The 17,251-nt window shown below is 46.9% G+C and overlaps 1 long non-coding RNA gene and 5 other non-coding genes across 6 annotated transcripts; 3 read left to right on the plus strand and 3 right to left on the minus strand.

The window, feature by feature from the left end:
- Nucleotides 1-2,017: 2,017 nt before the first annotated feature.
- On the minus strand, nt 2,018-2,091 carry TRNAI-AAU. The gene has a single exon. It is a non-coding gene; the product is annotated as a tRNA-Ile (tRNA).
- Nucleotides 2,092-2,477: 386 nt separating this feature from the next.
- Nucleotides 2,478-6,625, plus strand: LOC122219463. The gene is made up of 2 exons (XR_006202382.1): nt 2,478-3,392; nt 6,362-6,625. It is a non-coding gene; the product is annotated as an uncharacterized LOC122219463 (long non-coding RNA).
- Nucleotides 3,821-3,893, plus strand: TRNAV-AAC. Its single transcript has one exon. It is a non-coding gene; the product is annotated as a tRNA-Val (tRNA).
- TRNAV-AAC lies at nt 4,634-4,706 on the minus strand. Its single transcript has one exon. It is a non-coding gene; the product is annotated as a tRNA-Val (tRNA).
- A 2,663-nt stretch (nt 6,626-9,288) lies between the features above and the next one.
- Nucleotides 9,289-9,362, minus strand: TRNAT-AGU. Its single transcript has one exon. It is a non-coding gene; the product is annotated as a tRNA-Thr (tRNA).
- Nucleotides 9,363-14,459: 5,097 nt separating this feature from the next.
- TRNAV-UAC lies at nt 14,460-14,532 on the plus strand. The gene has a single exon. It is a non-coding gene; the product is annotated as a tRNA-Val (tRNA).
- Nucleotides 14,533-17,251: the final 2,719 nt, after the last annotated feature.

A 17,251-nucleotide genomic window follows, 5' to 3' on the forward strand; every position in this document is an offset into this window, starting at 1 on the left:
GTTGAAGGAACAAGAGACACCCTGGGCCCAGGATGCCACAGAAGCTTCACTGGTGAAAATCTGTTGCTTTCATTGAAAAGACTTAAAGTCAAGCATTTGGTTCATATGTGCACTAATGAGGTGAAATTCCATGTAGTTAGACATATCAGGAATGAACGATTAAAATATTAAAGAAGCAGGACAATGCTACTGGATGAGGACAAGAAACTTGGCAAATAAGGAGATTTTCTAAAGGAAAGGAGTACTTTCTGCCACAGGGAAAGGGATTTATACCTGCAAACCAGCTAGTAGTTACTGTTCATGCAGGGGTTTGAGTTAGGGAGTGTCTCTGTTTCAGAAAGGAGAACGTTGGGAGGTAAAATTCAAACTCATATTTGTAGGGATCCAGGTTCCATGCTCCTTTACTCTCAAAGGAACCAGATCACTGCTACTTAAATGTGGAAATGAGCAAGGATTTCCATGTAGGACAGCATTTCGTATCGGTGGGAGAAGCAATGGTGGGGGAGGCGTGTAGCCCACGGGGGGGGGGGGTTGCCAAGGGGATCCCTGCGCAGGAATCATACAGCTCCTGTTAAATAGGCACATTTACCACGGCGGGTCACAGATTTAAATGTAAATACGGAAATGTGAACTTTCCACAAGAACACATAGGGAAAAGTTGTTACGCTGGTAAAGTGCAAACGCGGAAACTAAAACCTCAAAATCTGAGCATTGTAACTACAAACATGAGCATTTTTGTGCAAGACGAAATCAATCACGAGGGGAGTCAAAAGGCAAATGACAGATTAGGATGTTTTTGTTTCACATCATAGACAAATGACAATGGTCCTCATATTTAACGAGAGCCTGCAAATCGGTAAGAAAAAGACGAATACCCCTGTGTGTGGCTATCAACACACAGTGCACAGAAAAGAAAATTCGAATGTCCTATATGTATGCCAAGAGACTTAGACTGACTCAGAGAACTGTAAATAATGAAACACTCCTGAGCATCCCTTTCTTTGCACCTATCAGATGGCAGAAGGAAAGCATGGGGGGCAGCACTGTGTAGTGAGGACTCATTCATTCAATAAACAGCCGTGGAACACGGACTTTACACCCGGTGCGGATTCGTGCGCTGGGTACACTTGGACCTAGACGCAGTACCATGACACAGGCAGGTTTCACTCGTGCCCCAAAACCAAGTGAACTGCTCTCAGTGACACGATTTTCTAACAGAAGCACGTCTCAGCAGGTGAAACAAAAGTCAATGGACCCTCACTTTATAAGTCTGGAATACATGGAAAGCAGGGAAAATGTTTGCGTTTACATGCACAGAGAGTTCCTTTTAGGCTCAGGGAAGGAAAGCATTTTTACTTACAGAAAGTCTAGAAGGACATTTGCAAGTCTAGCGGAGCTTAGGACGATCTGTGGGCTCTCCAGCAGACTTCGGGATGCGTGGCACCCGTGGACTCACTTCCTCAATGCCAGAAGAGCCAGCCAGTCGTGATGACAGCAAAGATGTCCACACATGTCCCGATATCGCTTAGTGCTGTCTTACAGATTCTAGCAATCGGCTTCAACGAATATTGGGGAAATGAAATACTTCGGAGCAAGTAAGTGTGGGGGAAATAATTGAGTATCTTGGGAATTCCATAAAAAGAGTTGGAAAGGATACTTCCCGGCTGCAAACTGTTGTAAAGGCTGAAGATGGGCAAAGGGCAAGGTTTTGGGCAAAAGAATTAATTGTAAAATGACAGAATGAATATACCATGGACAAAATAAATTCCACTAGTAATAACAAACACCGTTGTTTTTTTTAAGTTATAATAAATCCAACTGATTTCTTCTTCTTTAATGAATCCCCTGCCCAAGGTAGTGGGTGAGCTCATGACCCTGACCCTGTGATCGTTTTATGCTCTACGAACCGACCAGCGGGGAGGTGTGGTTGACAGTGATCCTTCACACCTCCAAGTGTAAGACTTGGGGGAGCAGAGGTAACCGTGAACTCAGGGGGTTAGGAGGTAAAAGGAACCACTGGCCCGTACGGGGATCGAACCCGCGACCTTGGCGTTATTAGCACCACGCTCTAACCAACTGAGCTAACCGGCCACACCCGCACCCCGGGCCTGTCCCTCAATCTTTCCGCCTCTGCTCCTGCGGTAGCTCTTCCTGGAAAACCACGTTTCCATAGTTGTCTCATTCCACTCAACTTTCCACAAGAGAAACACTGAAAGAAAAAGTCCCCTTCCGGCACACGTGATCCGCACCCACTAGCAAATCTCGTCTTCCCCAAATCCTAACGTCCCACCCGAAAAGACGCCCAGAAAGCGGGCTGGGAAGGGGCGGGGCGGGGCGTCCCGGTTCCCTCTTTTTGGGAAAACACCTGCGGCAAACGCAAGGCTTCCCCAAGCTCTGCGATCAGAGCACAGCAGGTCTCCCCAGGGCCCCGAGGACTCCGCTCCTACTCGCAGGGGGCAGGTGTCTTTTCGCTCCTCAGGGACCTTCTGGAAGGCTGTGCCCTCCTCGGGCGGCGAAAGTGCTCTGCGCACACGCGCAGCGGGCAGCACACCGCGGGGAAGAGGGGGGATCAGGGCGGATGGGCGCACACGGGGAAGCGTCCTGCGCTCAGGGACGAGCATCCGGGTGAAATGACAACAGCCCCACCGTCACCCTGATCCCGCTCAGAATCCCGGGGAAGCGTCTTCCCCCTGCCCCCCCCCCCCGACATGGAAAAGCCAGTCTTTCAAATCCGCCTGGAAACGCAAAAGACGCCAGAAGGAAACGTCGTTTTGCAAAACGAGGACCCGACTTGGAGGATTTCTCTTCTCGATGGGAGACTGTCTGTCACGACACAGAAAGCGAGACTGAGGTCCTGGCGAAAGGATAGGTGTGCAAACCCACAGAACAGAACCGAGAGTCTAGAATAACACCGGGCACGCATGGCCAGCTGATTGTCAACAACGGTGCCAGGCAAGTCGACGAGGGGGAGGGTAGCCTTCGCAACAAATGGTGGGGACACTGGAGAGCCACGACCCACAGTGAAACCATCCGCGGTCCCTAGGGAAACGCCACGACCGTCACAATGAGAGGGCGTTTCGTACGCACAGGTGTGAGGGGGCGCGTCCCCTTCCAGCTCCGGGCCCTGCTAAGCCCAGACGGGGCTCCGGTCCCCCTCCCAAAGGTCACTGGCAGTCCCCCGAGGCGTGGGGGGCGCAGTTTGTGAGCGCGGCCCTCCCGCTGTTGGATTAGCGACGGCGGCGGGCGTGGGAACCGAGCGCGCCCAGTGCGTAGCAGGAGCGCGTGACATCTCCCCGCCGCGCCGGGCCGGTGGCGTCGTGGGCACCGAGCCCCGCCAGGGAACGTCCCACGGTCTGGCCCCCACGGCCGTCCCCACTCCGCCCGGCACGCAGGTGGGCACAGCCCCCTCTCGGGCGTCAGCTTCTGTGGGTCAGGCGGGGCCCGCAGCGGGGCCCGGATCCGGGTCAGTATCCCAGCCAGGACCCGTGTCTGGCACCCAGGAGATGCAGGTCACGGAGCCCTCTGAGGTCGGGTAAACGTAAGCAGGACCCCCCCCCCCCCAGATGGAGGAATTTTCCCACACCCGCCAGACCCCGAGGCGGCCTAAACTTTCCGTCCTGCATGTGGAAAGGCGTTCTTCCCCTAGACGGTGTTTCCTTAGAGCGATTCACTGCCTCGAAGGTTCTTGCTTTTCGTCCAAAGAGAGGCGGAATAAGGTTGCTATTTCCCGGAAGGAAAGAGGCCTCCAGTGCGAACAAAGCCGGGACACCCAGAGACTGGCTAGTCTCCATCGGGGAGGAGGCGAGCGGGGTGCGGCGCAGTTTCCGTAGTGTAGTGGTTATCACGTTCGCCTAACACGCGAAAGGTCCCCGGTTCGAAACCGGGCGGAAACAGCCGTCGACCCGCTTTTACTCGCTTTACGCAATGCTTCCCAGCGCCACCCAGCACCCAGATCCGCTCCGGTGCCCCCGCTCCGCACACAGAGCCCGGACGCCAGGTGCAGGGACAGCGTCCGGCGAGGACACGATGTGGGAAATGCACGGCGTCCGGGAAGCATCGCCCTTGGTTCCCGACGGTTTCCCCGTGGTCACATTTGCTGCAGCGGGTCACTTCTGCGCACCGGCCCCTGCCTGTCCCCGGGTCAGCCCTGTGCCCGCGGCCCAGGTGAAAGCAGTAGGTGGGCGCAAGGTCGTGCGGGGAACTCCTGGTGCCCTCGAGGAAGGCAGGCGATTCCCGGACGGGACGCAGCACTTAGCGTCACAGGAAGGTGATGCTGTTGGAAAAACCAGAGCAGGTTTTCGTGAAAAGGCTGCGTGAAGACAGAGGAGACACGGGCCCCCGCGCGGAGGGTGCCCACTACGGGGTTGGGGACGGCGTATCCGCGGGGACCTGAGAGCTCTTAGGGTGCAGCCCGTGGGAGAGGGATGTGATGTTGAAGGGAAGCGGGGGTGGGGGGTCCAGGAGGGCGCGTGTTGTCAGAAAGCCTTTGGGGACGCCAGGGTCCGCGCTGGCGGCGTTGGGACAGGCGTTGGGACAGCTGGCAAAGGTGTGTGTTCCTGTGGGGTCCCGGGCAGGGCGCAGGGTCTCAGGCACTGGGAGCACTGGGTAAAGTGCGAAAAAGCTGGCGGGCAGCTGTTTCCGCCCGGTTTCGAACCGGGGACCTTTCGCGTGTTAGGCGAACGTGATAACCACTACACTACGGAAACCGGCCTGCCGAGACTCTTTCTAAAATCCTTCTATAATGTCCTATGGACACCCATTTTCTGGGTGCCCCCAAACCCGGTAACTTTGAATGATTTTTCTTTGTACGTATCCTCACTCACGATGACTCTCTTTCTCTTACACTTTTTATTGTTAAAATAACAATACAGAAAACTCCGTAACTGGTAACCACACATAACTGAAACCCGGAGTCCAAGTTCCTTCCCAGGCTGCAGGCAGGGGTTCCCGGGGGTGGGGGGAGGGGGTGGGGGGTGCTTGGGGTCCGCTTCTCTTCTGACCTGGAAAAGCTGGGGACCCCCAGACCTGCCGGGCCATGCTGGAAACTCCGCCTAGCGCGGGTGGCGGACCGTCCCAGTTTACTGCCGGGCGGGGTGACAAAGGGAGCCCTTTGGGCGTCCCTGTGACTGGACTTCGTGTCCCCGCTTCCGCTCTGGGTGCCAGTGCTCAGGGACCGTGTCAGTCTGCCGAGCGAGTTTGTTTTCCTCCTCGTGTACCCTGACGTCCGTCACTCTTTCCCCCTTCCCAGCATTTGTCTGGGACTAGAAGGTGCTCACTGCAAAATGATCTGTCTTCAAACCCATCGTGAGAAATTCGCGGCAGGACCGCGCTGTGACTGCATCGGTCAGAAACGGCAAAGCTGGAAAACCCCTCCCGTAACCCAAACTCGGACGGGTCTCAATGCTCCCGGAAACAGAAGCGAGGCAGTATTTCCTAGAGGGCAGGATCTTCAGTCTTGCTTTTTCTTCTGACATCGAGTGGACAGCATAACTTCTGGTTCATTTTTTTGAAAAATAAGTTGATTAGATATTTATTTTAAAGGAATTAATGAGCAGCCCACAATGTGCCCAATCCTGACCTAGGTACCTGGAGGTACCAGGTGTCCTGAAAAATCGGACAAGCCTGGGGAAGCAAAGGGCATGTGCGCTGATTATTATAATATGATTGCACAAAATAAGTTATTTTATTTTTTTAGTGTTTATTTTTGAGACAGAAAAAGAGAGACAGAGACAGAGAAAGAAGGGGGGAGAGGGGCAGAGAGAGAGGGAGACACAGAATCGGAAGCAGGCTCCAGGCCCCGAGCTGTCAGCACAGAGCTGGATGCAGGCCTCAAGGTCACCAACTCCAAGATCATGGCCTGAGCCAAAGTTGGAAGCTAAACGGACTGAGCCCCCCTGCCCCCCCCCAATTTATTTTTAAGATTGCCAAATAAAACTACAGAGATAAATGCTCATGCTTTTTCACAGATGCATACAAATGAGACAATTTTGCAACTCCTAATGATTAGGAAAGACTGTCAGAAGAAGTGATCACCGATCTGAGACTTGGTAGATGAAAAGAAATACATTGGTGGAGCAGAGGTGTAATGAGGCCTGGGGGTGGGGAGGGGGGATCGGCATTAGGGGCAGCAGGGTAGGTCCCCGGCCAGGGCACATGCCATGGGACCTAGGAGTCATGAGCACTCATTAACTTGAGTTGGTAGAGAAATAAGATTTCAGTTAAAGATATGACATATTGATGAATTTCCAGGTCTTATTTGGGATCGAATTGTAGAGAACAAACATTCTCCTTTATTATATTTAAATACTCACCTCTCCCAGCAGAGTTTCATAGCACTGTTTATGATTTTTATTTCTAACAGAAGTCAGTATTCCACTACAAGAGATCTACAAAATAAGTCTTCTGAGACATAACATTCCTTCCAAATGGCTCACAAAAGGAGACATCAGCCCGTTAGACCTTTACGGGGAGAAGCAAGAAACGAAGGAAATGAAAATGATTGTTTGAGAAATGTTGTGCACATTACCAAGAGTGGGAAGCATGGCACTTATGGAGTATGATAAAAGCTTTAAAAGTGTTTTTTAGAATGTAGAAGAAATAGGGCAGATAAACAAGAAAATCTCAAGTCTTGGGGTTTAAAGTTTTTTTCCAGCTGTATTATTTTTTTAGAGTTATCTAACTAGTAAGTGCACCAAGAGTTTTCGGATTTAAAAGCACTTTTTTATTTTATTTTTTAAATTTACATCCAAATTAGTCAGCATATAGTGCAACACTGATTTCAGGAGTAGATTCCTTAAAAAGCATTTTTAAAAAGCAGTTGCCTCCAGCTTTTTTTTTTTTTAAAGGAAGCTTGTGTGTTTTGCCATTCTTTTTTATCCTCTCCTCTTTCAGATACAATCATATTACTCCTCCTTCCAAAATTTCTGGTATATTCCACAGTCCCTTAACACATTAAAAGGAGAAAACAGTTATAATGTTAACTGATTTACACTAATTTATATTAGAGTTTCCCCCTCGTTCCTTTCTTTCATTTCTTTTGAACTGGATTGGATGAAAGGCAAATGAGTAGACAACTCCAGGTTTACTAATGGGTGTGGAAAATAGTTATAAACATATAAAAAAATAGAACTCAAAACCACGACTGAGGTGCTGGGAAAACTGGACAGCCTCGTGCAAAAGAATGCAGGTAGATCATTATTTATACCACACACAAAAATTAACTCAACGTGGGTTAAAGACTTGAATGTAGGACCTCAAGCCACAAAATTCTGGAAGAAAACACAGGCAGTAGGTTCCTTGACATCAGTCTTCGCTGTCTATGTGTTTGTGGATCCAACTCCACATGCAAGGGAAACAAGCAAAAATAAACAAATGGGACTACATCAAACCAAAAAGCTTTTGCACTGCGAAGGAAACCATCCGTTAAAGTGAAGACAACTTCCTGAATGGAAGAAGATATTTGTAAATCATCTACTTGATAAAGCGTTAATACCCCAAACATATAAAGAACTCACACAACTCAACAATAAGAAAACAACCTGATTGAAAAATGGGCAGATGATCTGAATAGATATTTTTCTAACGAAGTTATACGGATGGCCAACAGGTACGTGCAAAGATGTTCAACATGACTACTGGAAATGCAAATTAAAAGCAAATGAGATATCACCTCACACCTGTTAGAAGAATGGTCATCAAAAAGGCAAGAAATAACAAGTGTCGGAGAGAACGTGGAGAAAAGGGGTCCCTCACACACTGTTGGTGAGAAAGGAAATTGGTGCAGCCACTCTGGACATCAGTATGAAGATTCCTAAAGAGATCAGAATAGATCTTCCTTATGATCCGGCTATTCTACTTCTGGGTACTTACCCAAAGACTATGAAGACACTAATTGGAAAAAATGTATACGCTCTTACATCCATTGCAGCATGATTTTTTTCCTAATTTTTAAAACATGTTTTCATTTATTTTTGAGACAGAGAGAGACAGATCCTGAACAGGGGAGGGGCAGAGAGAGAGAGGGAGACACAGAATCTGGAGCCTGTGGGGCTCGAACTCCCGGACTCACGGACTGTGAGACGCTTAACCGACTGAGCCCCCCAGGCGCCCCTGTTGCAGCATGATTTACAATAAGCAAGACACAGAAACGACCTGAGCGTTCGTCAGTAGATGAGTGGATGGGGAAAATGTGGTATATATAGAGTGGAACAGTATTCAACCATAAAGGAGAATGAAATCTTGCCATTTTTGACAACATGGATGGACCTTGAGGATGTTACACTTACGGGAAAGAAGTCGGAGAAAGACGAATACTGTATGATCTCGCTCATATGTGAGAATCTGAGAAGCAACACAAAGGAACAAACAAAACAATATAAAAACCAACTCATAGATGCAGAGAGCAGGCTCGTGGTTAGCAGGGGGGAAAGGGGATTCCAGAGCAGGCAGAATGGAAGAAGAGGGTCAGTTGTATGGTAATGAAAGGTAGCTAGAATTTTGGCCGTGATCACTTTGTAGTACATACAGATGTCTAATTATAATGTGCACTTGAAAGTTATCCGGTATTATATACCAATTTTACCTTGGGGTGGGGGGCAAAAGCCACAACCACTGAAGCTAGATCACTAAGTCACTAGCCTTTCTAAGCCAAATAGGGTCCTTGTAACAGTGGCATAGACATCAGTCACCAGAGACCTGTATAAATGCTGGATTTCAAGCCCCATCCAAGATGCGGTGAATTAAATCTTTCATTTTAATGGAACGCAAGGTAATTCGTGTCCTCACCAAGGTTTGAGAACCCTGGCTCTGGTCCAACACACGATTCACTATTCGGTGGGCCAAAGAGCTATCTGATGCAAAATTGGGGATGGGGGAGGGGGAAATGGCCATTCAAGGAGCCAGTCAAGAAAAACAGCTGTTTACAACGTCCTAGTTGGGAAAGATTCTAGGGGGCGAAAATAACGAAGACAGTCACAGAGATCATATATAACCTAAGTGGTGAGTGCCTGAGGTTTGGTCTAAAATGGCAAAAGAAGACCAAGGGGCAAACCCCACTTTTCCTAGGCGATCCCAGTGCCCGGATCATAGTCATAGAACAAGATCTGAGTTTCTCAGCTCTCAGCACAGATATTTCGGCATTTCTATCACTGTCCTACTGGGAGAAGTGTGTTTTTGTTTTTAAAGAAGAGTCTTCCCCTAATGCTGTCCCTTCCACCTCTGGTGCTTCAGGGATGTGAATTCAAATTCTCTCCACTTCTCAGCTACTAAATCACAAAAGCTCGTGTGGAAAGGCCCCGCTGGGAGTCGAACCCAGGATCTCCTGTTTACTAGACAGGCGCTTTGACCAGCTAAGCCACGGAGCCCACAGCGGGAGCAGTCTCCTTTGTATGTAATTTGAGGGTGATGTCACTGTTTGGTCTGACCAATGTGGTTCTCAAGAATGTTTACCCAACAAAAGCGCATCCAAACTAATTCTCAGGATCTTTATCACGTTTTCTTACTTTCTCCCGAAAGGTGCACAGCAGTGTAGATACACTGCACCAGGAATAAAAACTTCCTCAGCCACTGGACCGTTGCAGTAGGCAGCCAGACGGTCGCACTTCCCGGAGTCTTTACAACTGCTTGGCATGGAAGGTGGATTCAGCTCGGACTCTGCCACACGGGGGACAATGGTGCCTCTCAGCCGCGCCGACCCAAGCAACGAGGATCGCCGCGAGGCTTTCCTGAAGTGAATCACTTGGCAAAATGCTGGCGCTCAGGCGCTGGCGGTTTTCTTCCCTTTGTCGCTCAGCGGTGGCCGTTTATCCCACGTGAAACTATGTTCCGTATTTGCGGAGAGTGGCAGTCTGCTGTGGCACATGGGAGGCATTAAAAATACACCACGCTTCTTAAATTCCACACCTGGCATGCTAACAGGAATTTAAGTAGAAACTTGGAAAAAATTAAAAAAGAAATTATATATGAATATCAAAACACATTAGAACTTTACTGGCGTATGATTTTCTTACACTTTCCCTCCAAGCAATATCGGATAGACGTTTTCTTACTCTCACCCTCCTTTTTCCTCTTTAAAGTTGACAGCGATCCCCTTCTTTCCGAAAAACAGATACTAAACATTACCCGGGAAAAGGCATATGTTCTCATTCCAAGAAACTGGAGTTGGACAAATCCTTGAGATCGTTTCTATCCTTGGGACAACGCTGGGGGAGTGCGCTGTGACACGCGCCGGTTAAACACACGGATCTATAATACAATCCCACAAACTTCTAGAAATAATTCCTCAGCCCTTGGTTGGGAGCAGAGTCACTGGGCCCTGGCTGCTGGCCCCGCCCGCGACATCCAGGCAGGGGTGGGGGTGGGGAGGGCAGGTGGTGGTGGTGCAGAAAGCCCTTAGCTGGAAGAGGAAAAGCCCCAAAGGATCAGTGAAGGTGACCTCCAGGCCTGGTCCTGCAAAGAGGAAGTTCAGGTGACAATTTTGCAGCACTTCCTGGGGGCGGGAAGTGCAAATAAAACGGAAAAGAGTGACACGAGGGAACTGGGAAACTGAGGGTCGAGGCTTAAAACCAGCAGAGTCCAGAGTCTGGTGTTGCCGGAGAGGGAGAAGACAAATCTGATATGCCAGACCTACAGGGAGTCCCAGCCCTGCTCCCTGGTAGCTCCCGCCTGTACAATCCGTAGGGAGGGTGTAATCGACCATTTGTAAATGTAAATAACAGCCCATACTTGACGTAGAATAGTCAGGAAATTCCACCTCCTCTCTCTCTCTTCGTATTGAGATAAACGTAACCGCTTTCTCGACACAGGTGGAATTAGGTGCTGTGTGTCTTCCTGTACGACCAGAAAGTGGGGGGTGACTGGATTAGGGAGGCTTTGTCTTGTGTGCGAACCTTACTTCCACTGTGTAGTGTGGTCACCATGAGGAGAGACGAGGGAACAGCGGAGCCAATTTTTCTCCGAGTCATTCTCTGCTCGCCTAAGTCGTGGAGGAAGAAAGACACTTGCTAAAAGGACAAGAGCAAGCCAGCCCGTGGTTGAATCTCGAAAGTCTGGGTTGATTTTTAGACGAGATACTCACTGCGTCCCTCAACCTTCTCCAGGAAACACCTTCAAAACGCCTTTCTCATCAGCAAGCATCTGCGGTCCAGGAAGATGTGATTGGTTTAGAGACACAGACAGACACGAGGTGCTAAATGTGTGATTCGGGGACTCAGACCGATTCATCTTGTGCTCAGTTTCCAAGACGTACATTCCTTTATTTTTTCATAATAAAGAGCAAGTGATGTTATTCTTTAGAACATTTTTATGTATGATAGGATGGATGTCAGTCCCCTAAGGTCTTTTTGCTTTTGCATGTATCTTCGTGTCTATCTCCTTTCGAGCTTGTGAAATACCATGTTGCAGTTGGTTGATCTCTGCACTTTCACCTAAATTTGATTTGTCATATCCCTGAGGATGTGAATGAATCCTAAGACTTATAGTTTTTAACTCCTGATGGTGACTGCCAAGTTGATTCATTTACTTTTTGGTATCCTATCAATTTAAACAGACAAAATACTGCGAAGATATCGTATGTTATTCTATCATTCGAGAAAGTAACCAAGCAATAAATCCAGCATGCAAGAAACTGTAGCAGAGGTTAGAAATAGCACACCCTCAGAGGACGATTACATGTGTGGGAGAAAACATGTTTTTTAATATGGTAGACTAAATAACAATCCACTATCACGATATTCTATCCTACATGTTTCTCTTTTTTTTTTATCCTCTGTGTTTCTCTCTCTCTCAAACTATACTGCAAACAGAGGGACCAAGCCAATTGCATTAGTAAACCTCCCTCACTGCATTTTTGCATATAATAGACACCAAAGGCACTAAGATATTTACAACTCGTGTAAGGGTTAAATTGTAGAGTGGGGCTAAGCTAGAGCTTGAGAGATAACAGCTTTGTGCTGACACCGTAGCTTGAGAAATAGCTTTGTTTTGACACTGAAGGTTAAGAGATAACAGCCTTGCTTTACTCTTGTAAATTACACTTCATACTCTTGTAAATTAGGCTTCACCAATTAAGGGAACAAAAGTTCAAAGAAAAGTGGGCCAGAGGCAGGGTCAAGGACATCAACTGGTTGCGACTTAATCGCAGAAAGTCTAAAATAATCACCCCATCCGGGAACTGTTTCCACCTCATCTGGGAACTATTTCTTTGTTCTGTTCCCAGGTGATGATAAGACGATGTGGTCGGCTATAAAAACTCTGTACCCCGGCTGTTCGAGGCCGCACTCTGATCAAAAGTGTCGGTCCCGATCGGTCGGCCTTGCCTCTCGTAGCAACAAACTTTGCTGTGACTGTCACTGGTGCCCTTAGCATTCTGTTTCAGGAGTCGTGTGCATGCAACACTGGTAAATAACATTGAAAATGTTTAGATGCACATAAAAAATAAGTAAGAACCCTCAATAGAAACTCTCAACATTCCAGGCTACACAGAAACTAGTTATATTTCATGTTTTTTTTCAGAAATTTCTTGAGCTATAGGTCTCACTTGAACAGAACTGCTTTAACTGATTTATATTAAATACTGAAATTTTATAATAAACGATAAGAGCAGTAAAGAAACTGTTTCTAACATGAACACACAAAGGAACCCCTGGGACATAAAGGGAAAATGCCATCATTTAAGAAGGCCTGATATTATTGTATACAAAAAGCAAACAATTTGAAAAGGGACATCAAGCGCTTTGTAAGTTATCTTAACTCTTAAGTATGTTTGCAGTAGCCCAATGTAAAAGGATTGGTAGGAGATGTGGGTATAAAGTGTATCTTAACTATTTGAAATTCAGTATTTTACACACATTTCATCCTCCTTTTCCATCCGTTCTTAGTTTCTACATAAATTGGAGTACTGAAATAAGGCACTGTATTTTCTCCTTCGTACATTTTACAAACTGTTACACTTTCAGGGATGTGGGGATTGTCGCCAGGATATTACGGGTGCTCTTGGTCCCGGCCTGGGTGGAGGCTGTCTGGTCTTCCAAAATTCATCTTTCTCACTGCAGCGTCTGAAGTTCAAGTTGCCTCCATTTTGGAAGTTGCTTCCACCGAATTCATGAAAACCTCCACGCTCTTTCTCTCCTAGACTTTCATCTAAAAAGAGCCACTCTCTCCTTTCCATGAAAAGTGTCTGGCTGGCTCACACACCTCCGCAATTTACTCTTACTTTTGTAACATGGGTGCCTTGACACCTAGCATGTACTGGAACGTGATATGTATTTGGAACAGCTTCAAGGACTTCATCACACCTTTTGCTACTGGCTCAGGCTCGTCCTGCTGCCCGCGGGAGTGTGGCGGTATTTCTAGAGCGTGTATTGTAAGTCCTGGAGGGGGATCGGGGTACCGGCCGAAATGTCAGCACTGTTCTGGTCTCCAGGCTGTCGAACGCGTGAGATACAGAGCCCCACAGTCCCGCAGAGGACAGTTTAGATACAACACCTGCTGTAACTCGCTGACATTCCTGGAAACCACACGCGCTCCTTCGTGCCTTCACGTCGCCACCAGACGTTCGTCTGGCTCATGTCTAAAGATCCTTTGTGCTCTTTCTTTGCTCTGATATTCTTTGATGCTCACGTCTAATGAAAGATGAAATAAAGGCTATGTGCGGGCCACGGCTGCTGCTGCTGCTCTCTCTTTCTCTCTCACAGAGGCAGCCCCGCACGTCCACTCAGTCTCCGTGTCTGAGAACTTTTCCTTCCGTGCACGGACATGTGGGGGCACAAAGAAATAAGCCAGCAGCACACATACTTCAGCCATGTCAAGGCCACGAACTTGCCATTCGCGGAGACAAGGAACATAAACAGCCTCACGACCCTTTTCCAAGGTCTTCCAGTTCTAAGCTGATTTCACAGTAACACTAGATATTTATGGTGGGGTTGATGCTGATCTTAATGGATGTGGTTTTTGATCTTGTCTATTGAAACATGCAGGAGTTTCAGGACAAGGGGCAGAGAAGGAGTTCGTGCGGCTGCTGCTGAATTCAAGGATAGTTTCCATGAAATATAAATGCACTTTTTTAGTGTCATCTCAAGGAGGATAAATATATATATATATTTTTACCTTTGTATTTACTGCTGTATCCCAGAGCCTTGAAAAGTGTCTGGAGCATAGTAAGCTCTCAATAAATATGGGCAGAAAAACAATAAATGTTGACCAGACTAAGAGTGTCCCAGGAGGATAGAAAAATGGAGGGTGTCTCCGAACATTTGAAGTCATTTTCATACTATATTTTCAGGTGACAGTATTCATGAAGACTTTCAAACTTGTGTATGTAAAGTTCATCTGTCCCACACATGCTCCCTGGGCCAAGTTCACAGGACTTCGTTCTCAGTCATAATAACAATCCATACCGAGTTTTGGTCTTCTTTTCTTACCTTGATTCTAGTAAGAGCACCTGGGGAGATAGGTTGCCCTCAGGTTCCATGGTGTAGTGGTTAGCACATCTGCCTTACACGCAGAAGACCCTGGGTTCGATTCCCAGTGGAACCACAAACTTACCTTGGCTTCCATTCAGGAGAGGCTTGGAAGGTTCCTCTTTTCCTTCCAGACACTTACATAGCCAAGAACCCAGCGGGTTGTGTGCTCAGTTTCCCCTCTGGACACTCGCCTAACTGGGCTGTGCAGTGTGGGACCATGCTGCCTTGCACAGAGGATCTCCCTGGCTTTCGTGATGGTTGGGGGAAAGCCATCAGCAGCAAATGTGGAATATTTTAAATGAGTGCACAGCCAGGGCCTGACTGGAAAGATTATTATTTTAATTCCATCGTAGTTACAATGTTAAGGATTTAAAATTGCAGAAACAACATCTACTTTAGCAGGTTTGAGCATTGTATTAAAGGAAACCCCAAGTGTTGGATGCCAGAAACGGGAAGGCTCCAGTTTTCATGCAATTAGACATGTGCAGTTTCCCACAGAAGCAGATTTTAAGGAGAGCAGATCAGACGCTGTTTTGTGGTTTTGTAAGGAAACATGAACTTTCCCGCTCTAGAGGGCAGAGAGTTGCTACAGTACCCACGTGGGAAAATTTGGCACTATTAAATACAATGGAAAACACACTTATTATTTTTTTTAAAGCACTATGTAATTTTTAAATGTCTCCTCATTTTGGTGGTAATCTAAAACCTGAGGATAATAACAATCGCCCAGATCTGAATTTCTCCACGTATTACAACACACGCACACAACATTAAAGCCATACCTTCTCCCCAACTAGAAGACAGACTTCAAGTTCCCTGTAAAGGAGAACTAAAAACACCGACGTCAAGCAGATCTGCCTTTCAAGAGCTCCCAAAGGCGACTCTCTGTGGAGAATGGAAGGAGCTCCAGAAAAGCCATCTAGAAGTAAGAAAATGGGAACTGAGATCCCAACATTCAGCTAAAATTCCCCTCCTCTCAAATAGAAATTTCAGCTTAAAACACTGGGAAGGAACCCGGGCACGCACGCCAGTCCTGAGACGGTAGCAGCAGCAGAAACTTCTGGGGGAGAAGAAAGTGAGGAGAAGCCCTCGGCGGAGAGTAGCTGGTAAAGGAAAAAGGAAGGAGGGGATTCAGAATCCCCCAAGACCAAAGGAAACATAAAAATCGGAAGACACAGAACTCTTTCCCAGTGGATCCCCAGCCCTCTCCCCAAAGACATCTATTAAAGATACTGTATTTTTATGTAGGGATAGAAGAGGATGGCCTTGAACTAGGAATCCTGTAAACGATCCCAAGTCTCTTCCCACAATATCTGAATGAGCTTTATTTATGCAAAGCTACTATAAGAAAACCCCAAGGCAAAATATTTTAGCTGATGAAAATTCCTCCAAAAGTGAAAAAGCAGAAGAAAACTGTAACACAGCTCTCAAAATTGAATCAGGCATCCTCAAATAAGCATTTTTTGGATTTGAAAAAAATCACACGAAGTCAGAAACACAAAAAATTAAAACAAAAAGAAAAAGCGTCAATAAAATGTCATAATAATTAAATTTATAATCCAGGAAGTTTCTGTGATAGAAGTCCAGGACCAGATTGGGGGAAAAACAAGTTATATAAGGGTAAAAAGATGGGGGTAACTGTTACAACAAAAATTCAAACCATCCTACGTGTCACAAGAAACTTCTTAAATGAGAAAAGAAATATCAGGGGTGTCTGGGCGGCTCAGTCGGTTAAACTCATTATTAGTTACGGAGAATGCCAATTAGTGCCACAAGGAGATAATACTTTAAGTCTATTTCAATGCTTCAAATAGGCTGTCTAAAATTTAAAAGTCTGGCAATACCAAACGTTGGAGAAGTCTGGAGCAAATGGAGCTCTCACAAAGTATTAATTGGAAAGTAAAATGGCCTTACCATTTTGGAGAATACTTGGTAGCTTCTTATAAAGCCAAACAGACATTGACCGAATGATCCAGCAATTCTACTCCTAGGTGTTTACCCCAAAAGAAATGAAAGCATTGCTGGGTGATTTTATGTGTCAACAAGGCTAGGCCACAGTATTCGGATATTCGGTCAAACACTAGTTTAGATGTCGCTGCGAAGATGTTTTTTGGATGAGATTAGCATTTAACCAGTAGGTTTTGAGTAAAGCAAATTACCCTTCATAACGTGAGTGGCCTCATCCAATCAGTTGAAGGCCTTGAAAAAAGAAAGACCTTTCTCTCCTGAGGAAGGGGGAATTCTGCCAGTACACTGTAAAAAAAATTTTTAAATTTATTTATTTTGAGAGAGAGAGAGAGACAGAGAGAGTGTGCGCTTGCACGAGAGGGGGAGGGGCAGAGACAGAGGGAGAGAGAGAGAGAGAGAGAGAGAGAGAGAGAGAGTCCCAAGCAGGCCCTACGCTGCCAGTACAGAGCCCGACATGGGTCTTGAACCCGTGAATTGTGAGATCCTGACCTGAGCCAAAAGCAAGAGTCAGGCACTTAACCACCTGAGCACCTTGCCTTTAGGCTGGAGCTTTAACCTCAGGTCTTTCCTGCGTCTCCACTCTGCTGATCTACCCCGCAGATGTGGGCTTGCCTGACCCTCACAACTGCCTGCGCCAGTTAAGATCTCTCTCTCTCTCTCTCTCTCTCTCTCTCTCTCTCTCTCTTTCTGGAGAACCCTGACTAATGCAACATACGTCCACACAAAGACTTGTGACATTAATCTTCATATGAAAAAGTCTATTCACATCTGAATGGAAAACAGACGGTGATATGTCGGTACAGGGAGTACAATTCAGCAAGAAA

Source organism: Panthera leo, chromosome B2 (genome assembly GCF_018350215.1).
Source record: "Panthera leo isolate Ple1 chromosome B2, P.leo_Ple1_pat1.1, whole genome shotgun sequence".
Taxonomy (NCBI): domain Eukaryota; kingdom Metazoa; phylum Chordata; class Mammalia; order Carnivora; family Felidae; genus Panthera; species Panthera leo.